Here is a 12,681-nt window from a genome sequence, read left to right as displayed (position 1 = left end):
AATGACCTAGTGATATAAACATACATAAAGAAAAATGTACAGCTCCACCTGCTGCTGGAGTTGCCTCCTGCTTAGTCACCACCACCCAGTTTCCTGCAAATACATCTAGGGAGGACACAAAGATCGTACCACTGAATGGTCTTTGTGACTTTTATATAGTCTGCTGTTCATGCAGGCTTACAGAGCGGCCTGTCAGCTTTTCTCCTGTGCTCAATTATAGTGCTGGTCCTTAGCACTGAACTTAAACTACCAGCAAACCTCAGGCTCCAAAACTGCCCTGCTTGTGCTTTCCAGATGCTCTGTTGAAGGCTTCTTGCAAATCCCCTCACTTGCAAACCAGAAAAATAGAGGAAATATCTTTTTCAAAGACACTATGGCACACTTTCTAAACTGGAATATATTTTATTGCAGCTGTTCTGGAGATGTGGAAAGACCAAAGAAATAGAGTGAAAGTCAACTTCACACATTGAAGAACTGTTTACAAGCATTCAAGAACAAACCAAAAAAAAATCTGACCTTCTGATTTGGTAAAAAATATGAAATATTGATTTCTATCACATTTGTATGAAACTTATTTTCTTAAGAAAATGGGAGATGTAGAGAGAGGAGAAATAAAAGCATGAGAAGAGAGAACAAAGAGATGTTTTCCTTAAATGAGACATGTCATTTGTTCAAAGGTTGGAATAACAACAAGGATCTGGTTCTCAAGAAGAGTGGAAGAGACTTCATGATGTTCTGTGGCTCATTACTGTGGCTGGAAGCCTTTAAGCCTGGTTGGGTCTTTGGTAAGAGCATTCTCAGCTCAGCTTTCACCCCTGCCCTGGGAAAGACTGACAAGCTCCACGGGTTGAGGCTTCAGTGTCCATGAACTCTGAATGTCTGATAAACACTCTCTTGGGCGTATAAAAAGTATGGTTTGTGAACTTGCCCTACATCACAGAATTGTTAGTTTCTGAGGGGAAAAAAATGCAACACTGGAAAATTTCTGATGCATCTTTATGAAAAAAATCAGGGGGCGCTGGTGACAAAAGCCACATGAATTCTCTGCGATGTGATGTAGGAAAACAGTTCCCACTATTCTAAATTTCTTTGAAAGAAGTAAGCATGCAAGCAGAAGCTAAACTGGTAACTGGAATAAGCCCACAAAATATTCCAGCAGAAGCATGAATATTCCAGCAGAAGCATGAACAAAGACAGCCAGAAATTTAAGGTATAATTTTGTTTTGCTAAAATTTTCTTCCAGGAAAAGTGTTTTTTGTTAGAAGGAAACAGCTACCTAAAGTGAAATGAAATAAAGTAGAACTATTAAATTTGAGAATACAGATTTGGGAGCAAGTTTTTTGTGGTCTAAGTGGTCAAAGCAACGTTACTGAGAGAAGTAGTTGAAAGTTTTCAAAAAGAAGTGGCTTTTTGCAAGACTTATTAAGAACCGCACTTTCTCGATGGTAGTAATAATAAAGGCATACATAATGCCTAGGTATAAAATTATTTTCCTACTTTAAATTTGGAGATAATCACAATACGGGACAATGATTTCAATATGGCTGAGACAATCTGTGATTCCGCATGACATTCCAGATAATCAGATAAACTTCAAATACTTTCAGATTTAAATGAACACCAACATTTCTGACAAGTTTGACCAGGTATAGAATGTATAAAATTTTGCATCTTCAGCTTATGTATTGTAAAGTATACTTTTAAGCTATCCCGTTTTGTAGTAAAGTCTGTAAACGTCACTACTCTCAGAAGGAATTAAGATTGTGAAAAATCTCTCGTCTAGCACACAGACAATCGCTATCACAACACAGGGCTCGGCAGCGCAAACTTCTGCAACACACCAAAGAGAAGGCAAGAAAAAGAAGAGGAAGACCTACCATGCTAAAATGGTTGGGAAAAGTACATAAACCAAATGGTCATTGCCAACAAGTTTGATCAAATCCAGGAAAGATGGAAATAATTTTGGAAAAGGCAAAGCTCCAGAACAGTGATGACATACATAAGGTTCAGGTAATGTTTCCTTTGTAGATAAAAGGTACTCAAGTGTGAAATCTGTGATTGATGCAAAACCAAACCAGCCACAAACAAAAATTTCTGATGGCATTTTAATTCCACAATTAGAAAGTACCCAGAGAGAAGACCAATGACTGTATATACTTTAAATAAACTGCATGAAAAATATACGAAGTGTTCATCCTTGATAGTATGCATGTTTCCTTTACCAATTAGGGGCTTGGTCATTTGCATTTTATTTCTATTCTCTGAAATCTTGAAAGAATGAGATTTTATGAAATTAAATAAGTGTACTTTTATTTGCTAAGGAGTATTGCCAGTCTTTTCATGAACATTCAGGAGCTTGATGTACCTATAATGATTTGCTCTTGAAGCATTTAGCAACTTCAGGAAGTATTATCAGCAATTAGAAGAATGCATTGAATTTGGAATTAGATGGGCTAAAACTTGGCACTATTCCTACTGAAATTTCTCAGGGTGAAATATTGGCTGTACAATTGCAAAAAGACCTGGGTCCCACCGATACATATAATCCAGTTAGGGAAAGCATACTGGATCATCTGCAACAGCGTAAAACTAGTTTTCCCACTGCTATATCTTTCAGAAATTAAGCACTACTGATGGGTCTTTTGACTAGAGATAGACCTAACAAACAAAGCCTGACTCCGAAGATCAATTTTCCTCAACACTTGGCAAACATTTGGGTTTGGTTTTCTGATTTGTTTTCTAACTCCTGAAACGGAAATACAAAATCAGACATTTGAACATGATATATTTCAGCTAATGTCTGTTTTGTTGCCAATTAGAAATCAGAGCGCTTTAACACCTCAACTGAAGACATATTTAATACTCTGTCCAATTATAAGCATGTGACCAGTCTCATTGATTTTAATAGAACTACAGTCAAAATAGTATCTATCTCCTGTGTTTCCTAACAAGACAGAGAACAGAAGAATGGCTGACCTCCCAGGGCAAAATCAGAACATAGACAACAGTCCTTTTGGATGTGCAGTAAGTCAAATAGGCACGGCAGGAGGCTATTTTGGCAAACATCACTCCCATTTGATGAAGAAAGGTATTGGAAGCTGCAGGCTGCTCAGTCTTACCTCAAGCCCTGAGAAGAAAATACAGCAAATCTTCCTGAACATAATTTCTGGACACATGAAGAAGATGAAGGTGATCAAATGACTGATTCAACAAATAATGGGATGGAAGTGGATGTCATTTACCTTCACTTTAGTAAGGCTTTTATCACTTTCCACAAAAGCATTTTTTCAGCCTGTCTGGAAAGGAACGGCTTGCGTGAGCAGAAAACTAGCTGAACTGCCAGCCTCAAAGAGCTCAATGTCCAAAGGACAGACAGTTAATATAAATGTCTCTAAAGTGTTGATCTTGGTATTTGCACTGATACTGCTTAACACCTGCATTAACAAAGAGGAAATTTGTTATTGCCCTTTTTCCATTTCTTTAAACGTGCGTATAGTTTTCTATTAGTTCAAATGTTAATACATGTGTTGGGAAAGAAATCTCTTTGATAAAATTATATTTCTAAAAAATAGAAAAATAATTTGTCTGGAAATACTCTATTATTCCTAGGGAAGTAAAAAGTGTTGAAACAAACAAACAACCAACCCCAAAAGATGATCCATGCCTCCTGCTAGTCTTTGCCATGACTGAATAGAAGTTAACTGTATGGAAGAACTCTGAGCGACAGGTGGTGTCGGGCATACCTCTTGGCACAAGCCTCTTCAGCTACTGCCTACTGTAAGAGATGCAGATGTGCAAGGACCTGTAGTCTATGAATTTGTTTAGGTCTGTTTGAAGGTGCTGGAGTACTAAAAGTTTTGTTTGTTCACTTTATTTCTGCCCTAAACCTGCATGTAGAAAAACACTGTATACATTGGATTAGTAAGTCCGCTATGCTATATGCATTCAGAAAAACTTGAGGTATATGCAACTCATCCTGAAGACCTCCTTCAAGCCAAATGCAGTCATCTACAACAACGGAACAAATACTTATGGATGATTTGAGGCTGATAGAAGACTACTGTGGAGGGAACTGTGGATGAAAAGTACGAAATCCATATCCAGTTTTAGGTGTGCTTGTTGACTTTGTATCTGAGGTATGCGCTAATGCTCTTATTACAGAGAAAAATGTTCAACAGAAAACACTGTCAGATTGAAAGCACCTGTTTGATGCTGGATTCTACTGGAATTGAGTTTCCTTTAACTATAAAATAACATCCCTCCTAATTTTCTTACCTTGTTTATAATTTGACTTTATTCATTTAGGAAGACATAAACTCAGATAACTGTAAATGCAAATAAAAGACTCCTACAACTCCTACAACTTGCCACTAAGAAAAAAATCAAAGCAAAACAAAACCTCCCAGAAAAAGCAATTATACCAATCATGTGGTGCACTGTGTAATACATACACTATAAACTACAGATTACCTAACTTGTGCAAAGAATTTTGACATCTATTTGAAGGACTGTCAAAAGCAGTTGCTGATCTCACCAACATCCATTGATTTCATCGGAAGCGCAATCAGGACTAAAAGAAGCACATCTAACAAAGCATATGTCGTCTCTTAGGAGCTTGACTATATCAAGACCAGAAGAAACGCGCTGAGCTTTTGTCCTAATACAAAGAAAAAAGTGTAATTTTTTACCATTCTGCTCTTCTAAAGTAAATATTAAGTAGAAATATTATATAAAAGTTAAAATAACACATATACTAAACACAGCAGTTTCCAAGAGTTCCCCTTAAAATGTAACCACACATGTTTATCCCTGCAAATAATATCACCAAACTTACTGGTTTAAGTGGAGTTCTCTCAAAAAGAACACCTAATCTTCAGCCAGCAGAGTGAAATTTCCATTAAAACTCAGGAATATTGAACTTTGGATCAAATACAAGGCTATGGATTTATCTTTAAAAATACTCAAGCGACTGACTGAAGTTACCTCCTTATTATTGGACACTGGATTTTGTAATTATAGGTAGGATATTTGTTCCAGCTTAGGAAGTTCGTTTTCAGAATAATATCCTCTCAAATTAGTCCTGTAGTTTACAAAACATTAGTACACTTGACTTTAGCAACTGAAGTTTACTATGCTTTTATTAAAGGCATTCACTGCCAACTAATGGACAGGGAGAAAAAAATCCCTTTCATTTGAAAAAGTAATCAGGCTTACTATATTTTAAGTATATCTGAAATTGACTTAAGAGAAGTACATTAACAATTGCAATATTCTTTTTCTCACTTGCTCAAAAAGGATGGAAGGATTCTAACTGGTCTATGATTCGTTCATAAAACTATTCATATCAAATACAATTATTACTGATTTCAATAGCTGAACTGAGTACCAGCCAAGTTCTATTTAGTCGCATTTAGTAATTCTTCTGGAGTTGAGGGCAAGTCAAAGAACTGGGCCTTAAATTTATCCAAAATATTAATACTCCTTGAAAGCTAAACAATAAAGTAATCTGATTGAAACTATGTGATCATTTATAATAAAATTTGCCAGCTCTCAGGATCTTGGCCCCGATTACCCTTCTACCAGCACCAGTGATGTGTAATTTGACTGGAGGCAGTGAAAAATGAGTAGGCGAGACCACAATCACGCTTTGAATCCAGTATCAACCTCTTCACAACTTTTATTTAAAACAAAATTTTTTTCCCCTTGACTCATATTACACTTTTCTTTCTAGAAATCCTGACAGAAAAACAGTCTCCTTTTCTCTCTTTTTTATCCTTTTTCCTCAGACGTACATAGAAATTACACAGCACTCGGAGAAGCTGCCAAGGACAGTTCAGCTACAAGTGTCATAACAGGCATCACATTTCACGTGTTTCTTAGCCAACCTTGATGTAACACAGGAAAGATCAGATGATCTTTGGTATGTGCGAGTGGAGGACAGACCAATCTACCAGGTCAAAGCTATAGCAGGAGGAAGCTGGTGTGAGTGCAAGGAGTTTACCTCCCTGGAAATAGTCCAGCCCTGAAACTCATGGAAAGCCCCTCAGGAAGAGCTTCACAGCTTAGAAAACTGGGCAGGGAGTTGACTACTTGCATCTTTTGCATCTTCTAGATTTACTACCAAAGTTGCAATTGCTGGGTTACTACACATCAGATTGACTCCTTATTTCTGCCTCCTGCCTCCTTGTGTAGGGTCTACAGAGTAAAACAAGGGGCTCCAGGAACCAGCAGGCCTTGAAAGAGAACAGGTCTGTTAAAGACCAGGCTGCAGGGGAACCCAGCAAGGACAGCAGAGAATCATAGACAGTAAGAAAAGGGAAACAGGGAAACATCTGTGACCTCTGTTACAAATCAAAGCACCTTCAGACTCTGTATGTATTACTGACAGCCAAAGGTGAAAATCTGGAAGAATCCAGATTAAAATAAATACAAACTAGTTGCCTTTTTATGCCTCATGACCACTAGGAGGTCTGGTCTGGCTCCCTTACTCCGTCACTTCATTGTGCCTGTCAGACGCAACCCCATCATCAGCTGTACCTGCTGCAAAAGTGCTTGAATCCCACATTTTATGAACAGCGTTCGTTTGCATACGTGTGTTTAGGAGAATTCCTCATTGTTTCAGAAAATGGCAATTACTGCCAATTACTACAAGAACAACCTCAAAACTTTTGCAGAAAATTTTGGGTGTAAGCAAATAAATTAAGAAAGGGCACTTTTAAACTTTGGTCTGTAAGAACCTGAGCCAAAGATCACTGTAGACAGCCAAAACACCCTGGTGCAAAACCTCTGCAGGTGCTGCTACACTGCTTCCAGATCTCAGCTAATATCTTTACTCTAGACTGAACTACAGTCTACACACAGAGTGGCTCAAGAGACTATTTTGGAGAGTGCTGTGTTGTTATCTGTGATATAGGGAAGCTATGGGCACTGTTCTGAAACAGATACAGATGGATTTTGAAACAATATTTGTACCATCAATGTGGTAGTCAGCTGAAAACAGTAGTTTTTTTCCAGGAAACTTTATAAGAATTCAGGAGAAGATAAGACTTCCTTCATCAGTCTATTTGCAACACAAGTCCCACAGCTTTTTTAGCATCTCCTCCCACTACAGATCTTAAATATTCATGTATCCAGCCTCATTTTATTGCATCTCAGGCTTTTATGAAGGCTTTTGCACTCTTCTCAAATCTCTTATTTCTACTAACAGTTTTCAGGAAAAAAAAGAAGTTGTAGAATCATAGAATAGTTTGGGTTGGAAGGGACCTTAAAGATCATCTAGTTCCAACTCTCCAGCCATGGGCAGGGACAACTCCCACCAGACCAGGCTGCCCAAGGCGTTCTTCCTTATGTCTAGTCTAAACCTGCCCCTCTCCAGTTTATAGCTATTGCCCTTAGTCCTACCACTACAAGCCTTTGTAAACAGTCCCTCCCCAGCTTTCTTGTAGCCCCTTTCAGGTACTGGAAGGTCACTATAAGGTCTCCTTGGAGCCTTCTCTTCTCCAGGCTGAACAAGGCCAACTCCCTCAGCCTGTCCTCTGGAAGTGCTCCAGCCCTCCGAACATCTTTGCAGCCCTCCTCTGGACCCGTTCCAACAGCTCCATATTCTTCTTATGCTGAGCATTCCAGAACTGGGCACAATACTCCAGGTGGGCTCTCACAAGAGAGGACTAGAGAGGCAGAATCACCTCCCTCGACCTGCTGGCCACACTTCTTTTGATGCAGCCCAGGATACATTTGGCCTTCTGGGCTGTGAGCATACATTGCCGGCTCCATTCCAGCTTCTTATCAACCAGCACCCCCAAGTCCTTCTCTGCAGGGCTGCTCTCACTCACATCATCTCCCATCCTGCATTGAAATCAGGGATTGCCCCGACCCATGTGTAGGACCTTGCATTTGGCCTTGTTGAACCTCATGAGGTTCTCACAGGCCCACTTCTCCAGTTTGTCCAGGTCCCTCTGGATGACATCCCATCCTTTTGGTGCAACAACTGCACCACTCAGCTTAGTGTCATCTGCAAACTTGCTGAGGGTGCACTCAATCTCGCTGTCAACATCACTGATGAAGATATTAAACAGCACCGGTCCCAGTACGGGTCCCTGAGTGACACCACTTGTCACGGATCTCCATCTGGACTTCAAGTCATTGACCACTATGCTCTGAATACAAACATCCAAATAGTTTCTTATCCACCAAACTGTCAACTCGTCAAATCTATATTTCTCCAATTTAGAGAGGTGGATGTTGTTGGGGACTGTGTCAATGGCTTTACAGAAGTCCAGATAGATCACATCCATTGGTTTTCCCATGTCCACTGCTGTGGTTACCCCATCATAGAAAGCCATAGGTTGGTCATACAGAACTTGCCCCTGGCGAAGCTATGCTGGCTGCGATTAATCAACTCCCAGTCCTCCATGTGCTTTAGCATGTCTTCTAGGAGGAGTTGTTCCATGATTTTCCCAGGCACAGAGCTGAGGCTGACCAGTCTGTAGTTCTCAGGGTCGTCTTTTCTACCCTTTTTAAAAATGGACACGTTACCCTTCTTCCAGTCACCAGGGACTTCTCCTGACTGCCACGACTTTTCAAATATCATGGTTATTGGTCTGCTTACAGGGGTCTTCCTACATGGAATAAGGTTTCTAAAGCACTAGAAGTCCTTCAAATTTTCTTTAATTGAAATGTCTATCCACCCACAATGAGTTCAGAGGTAGCTGATTTCTGTTGTGACTTACTCTTTGCATGATGGTTGAGTTAGGTTGAGACAGGAGGGACAGGTTCTTCCTGCACCAGCTAGAGCAGCAGAGAGGCTCCAAGGCACATAAGAACAGAAAGAGGGACAGAAGGATGAAAATGAGGAATGGGAAGCACCATTTTTCAAGACAGGAAGGGGACAGTAACCTCTCATCTCCTTTAGCAGAGAAACACAGGTCTAGACGGAACATCATAAAATAATCACTTCCTGCCAACCACAAGATTCTCCAGTTGAACACCAACTTATACACATTTGTTCCTGGGACAGGATCAGAAAGAGCCATATGCCTTCCCCTTATTTCAAACTCAGCATTTGCTTGATGATAATTGAGGCAGATAAACCAAGATGTTTGTTTCATTTTTATTTATGCAACCCTTTAAATGAATTAAATCAAGTTCTTTTATTTCTCTTCCTCTCTCCCCATAATCTTAAGACAAAACCAAAACAGTCAAGATCTTCTTTTCACTTTTACTTTAATAAAAAGGACGTGTTTTTTAAAAAAATAATCTGCATTTTCTTCAAATGTCAGGAAAAGTTAAAAATAGGAAGGTACCAGAAAAGCCTTTTAGATTGCAGTCATAACAGTACCACATCATTGTTGAGCACCACAATTAAAATGATACATTATGACAGTGATGTGATACATCTCTGCATTTGGTCTTTCAGGACGCAGCAAAAAAATAGTACAATTTTTGTTCTGTGTGCCAAACTTTTTTTTTTTTTTTCAAATGCTGTACTCATATACTTTGAGACATTTGCTTCAGATGCCATGATACGGGTATATTTTAAACAAATTATTCAGGTGATAAAATAGCATTATTCTGAAGCCACCAAACTTGCCAAGACAAGAAGATGAAGACTAAGACAAACTTAGAAATGTAATAGGTTTAGAAGTACACCATTAGAGCAACAATTTGTTTGGAATACTGTGGCCAGGATAGTTATGTTGCCTTTTGTGAACTAGGCAAGAGTTGCATGTGTGAAATTACTTTCAATATCCAGGTAATTAAATTAATCTAGGATACAAATTCATGTTGACATTTGTGAATGTGGATGTTGCTACATTTCAGATTGAAAATGAAATGTGAAAACCATTTAAAACTGAAGCCATTTAAAGAGGTGTTTGAATTACATGAATACCGTGTTTTCTTTACAGTGAAGGACCATGACAAAAGAACTGCTTTCTTGAAAAACCAATCCTGTTCTATAATGCATATATGATTATAAGTGTCTATGGTACACTAAAATATAAGTAAATCCTAATTTACTACCAGCCTTATTAAGATATTAATGATACTTTGTTCCTTTATACTATGTGAATTAAGATCAAGGAAAATTGCAAAGTGAAATTAATTTTCAGATGCATTTCCTCAGTAGATAAAAGGCAAAATATTCACCATTGAACCAAATCTTGAGTATGCAATGAATCCTGCCAGTGAATACGGATCTAAGTTTATGCATTCACGAGTATTTTCTGTACTGTGTTAAAACAAATCAGAGAACCCCAATGGCCAGCCCATTTAAAACCCAAGCTCATAAAGCTCCCTTCTAAGTTGTTTTGGTCATGAAATCGACTGTTTGTGATATGATTGTTATGTATTCCAGGAAGTTTCATCGATCCCTCTTTGCAGTGAGGACTTTCTGAAAAGGCAGATTTGTTGCTAATAGATGTATCTACCTATACAAATTACACAAACTTGCTTACACCAAGATCAAGGTGTCTAAGTCAGTAGTATTGCACCAGTGAAAAAAGTGGTGTAAGAAGGAATAATCTCAGAAGGTAAGAGTCTAATTGCTGTTTAAGCAATTTAACTCTTCTTTATAACTATAAGGACTGGAAAATTTAGATTATTTATTTACCCAGGATAAATAAATCAACACTACAACGGGCAACTCAACTCAAGAAAAGCAATACGAAACTAGAAGGCATTTCACAGAAGAGCATGTTTGTAGTGTGATAGAAGCATTGCATGAATTAACACTGGGAAGAGCCACAGAATACAATAACAACATAACTCAGGAAAAAGTCAACGGGAGGGAGAAAAAAGCCCAGAACCCCACAACTACCTACCCTAAGTGAGGCACAAGGGAAGGGAGGGATGACTTATTAGCCAGGACAGAGCAAGCTATTTCATATCGTTACATCCTAGAATCACAGAATGGTTCAAGTTGGAAGGGACCTTTCAAGGTCATCTCATCCAACCTCCCTGCAGTGAGCAGGGACATCTCCAACTAGATCAGGTTGCTCAGGTCCAGCCTGGCTTTGACTGTTTCCAGGGATGGGGCATCTACCACCTCTCTGGGCAACCTGTTTCAGCTTTTCACCACCCTCATCATAAAAAAAATTCTTCCTTATATCTAGTCTCAACCTACCTCTTTTCATTTAAAAGCATTACCCTTTGTCCTATTGCTACAAGCTGTATTTAAATAGTCATCCTCATCTTTCCTATAAGCCCCCTTTAAGTATTAAAAGGCCACAATAAGGTCTCCCGGGAGTCTTCTCTTCTCCAGGCTTAGCAACCCCAACCCTCTCAGCCTTTCCTCACAGAGGAGGTGTTCCAGCCCTCCGATAATTTTTGTGGCCCTCCTCTGGACTTAGTCCAACATGTCCATGACTTCCTTGTGCTAAGGACTCCAGTGCTGGATGTGGTACTCCAGGTGGGGTGTCACCAGAGTAGAAGGGCAGAATCACCTCCCATGACCTATTGCCCATGCTTCTATTGATGCAGCCCAGGACATGGTTGGCTTTCTGGGCTGTAAGTGCACATTGACAGCCCACGTCCAGCTTCCATCCACCAGTACCCTCAAGTCCTTCTCAGAAGGTCTGCTCTTAATCTCTTCATTCTCCAGCCTGTATTGATACTGGGAGTTGCCCTGACCAAGGTGCAGGACTTTGCACTTGGCCTTGTTCAATCTCATGAGGTTCATGTCTGAAAAGGAACACTAATAGAAGAAAAAAAAAAAATTCCTGGTGTTTATTTTAGTGGTAGGAACAACTGCAATGTGGGACAGTATAAAAGCCATTTGTAGAAGCAGCACTACTGAAAACACACAAAAATGAACTGGAGAAATAAACCGAAACTCTTAGAATTGACAGCTTTTCTTTCAACTAGACCATAACACCCCGACCTAGGCAGAAGGATGCTGCATGAGACCTTATCACAACATCTGTTGCTCTTTCCTCATCTGTATATCTAGTAATTTTATTATAACATCAATCAAGTTCGTCTAGCATAATACTCCTGGCAAATCCACACTGTCTGTTCTCAAAGATCTTCTTCATGTGCTGAGAGCTGGCTTCAAAGAGAACATGCACCATAATTCCCTGGGGATGGACCAATCTGGTCCCATGAATTTGTTTGGGTTGATATTTCTCAAGAGAATCCCAATTGATCCTCTTCCCCTACCAGTAGTTCCTTTCCTGCTTGACCCTGCCTCCAAGCACAAAGGCCTGGGAGATGCTACTAAAGACAGAGGCGAAGAAATTATTGAATACCTCAGTCTTATTTTTATCTGCTACCACTAATTCACCTATCACATTTAGCCAGAGGTCTACATTTTCCTCACTTATTATTTCGCTGCTAATGTAGTGGTAAGCATGCCCTTTATGTTTATTGTTGGTTTCAGTTCTAGCTGGACTTTTGCCTTCCTCCTGTCTCCCATGCCAGCCTGGGCAAATTCTACATTCCTTCTTGTTAGTCTGCTCCTTCTTCTACCTCTTGAATATGTTGGCTTTGCATTGGAGCTCAGTCACATGTTCCCTACTTTGTCAAGCCAGTCTTGTGATAGATATGATTGCTTCCCCACATCCTGGCACAGACAACTTTTTACTCCTTAAGGACTGTGTCTTCTAAGCGACTCAGCTCTCTTGAGCTCCTTCGTCCTTCAGACTTGCCTGCTACAGGATTCCACCTACCAGTTCCCCAAATAAG

This window comes from Cuculus canorus, chromosome 2 (genome assembly GCF_017976375.1).
Source record: "Cuculus canorus isolate bCucCan1 chromosome 2, bCucCan1.pri, whole genome shotgun sequence".
Lineage (NCBI taxonomy): Eukaryota > Metazoa > Chordata > Aves > Cuculiformes > Cuculidae > Cuculus > Cuculus canorus.
This window is presented reverse-complemented; position numbering follows the sequence as displayed.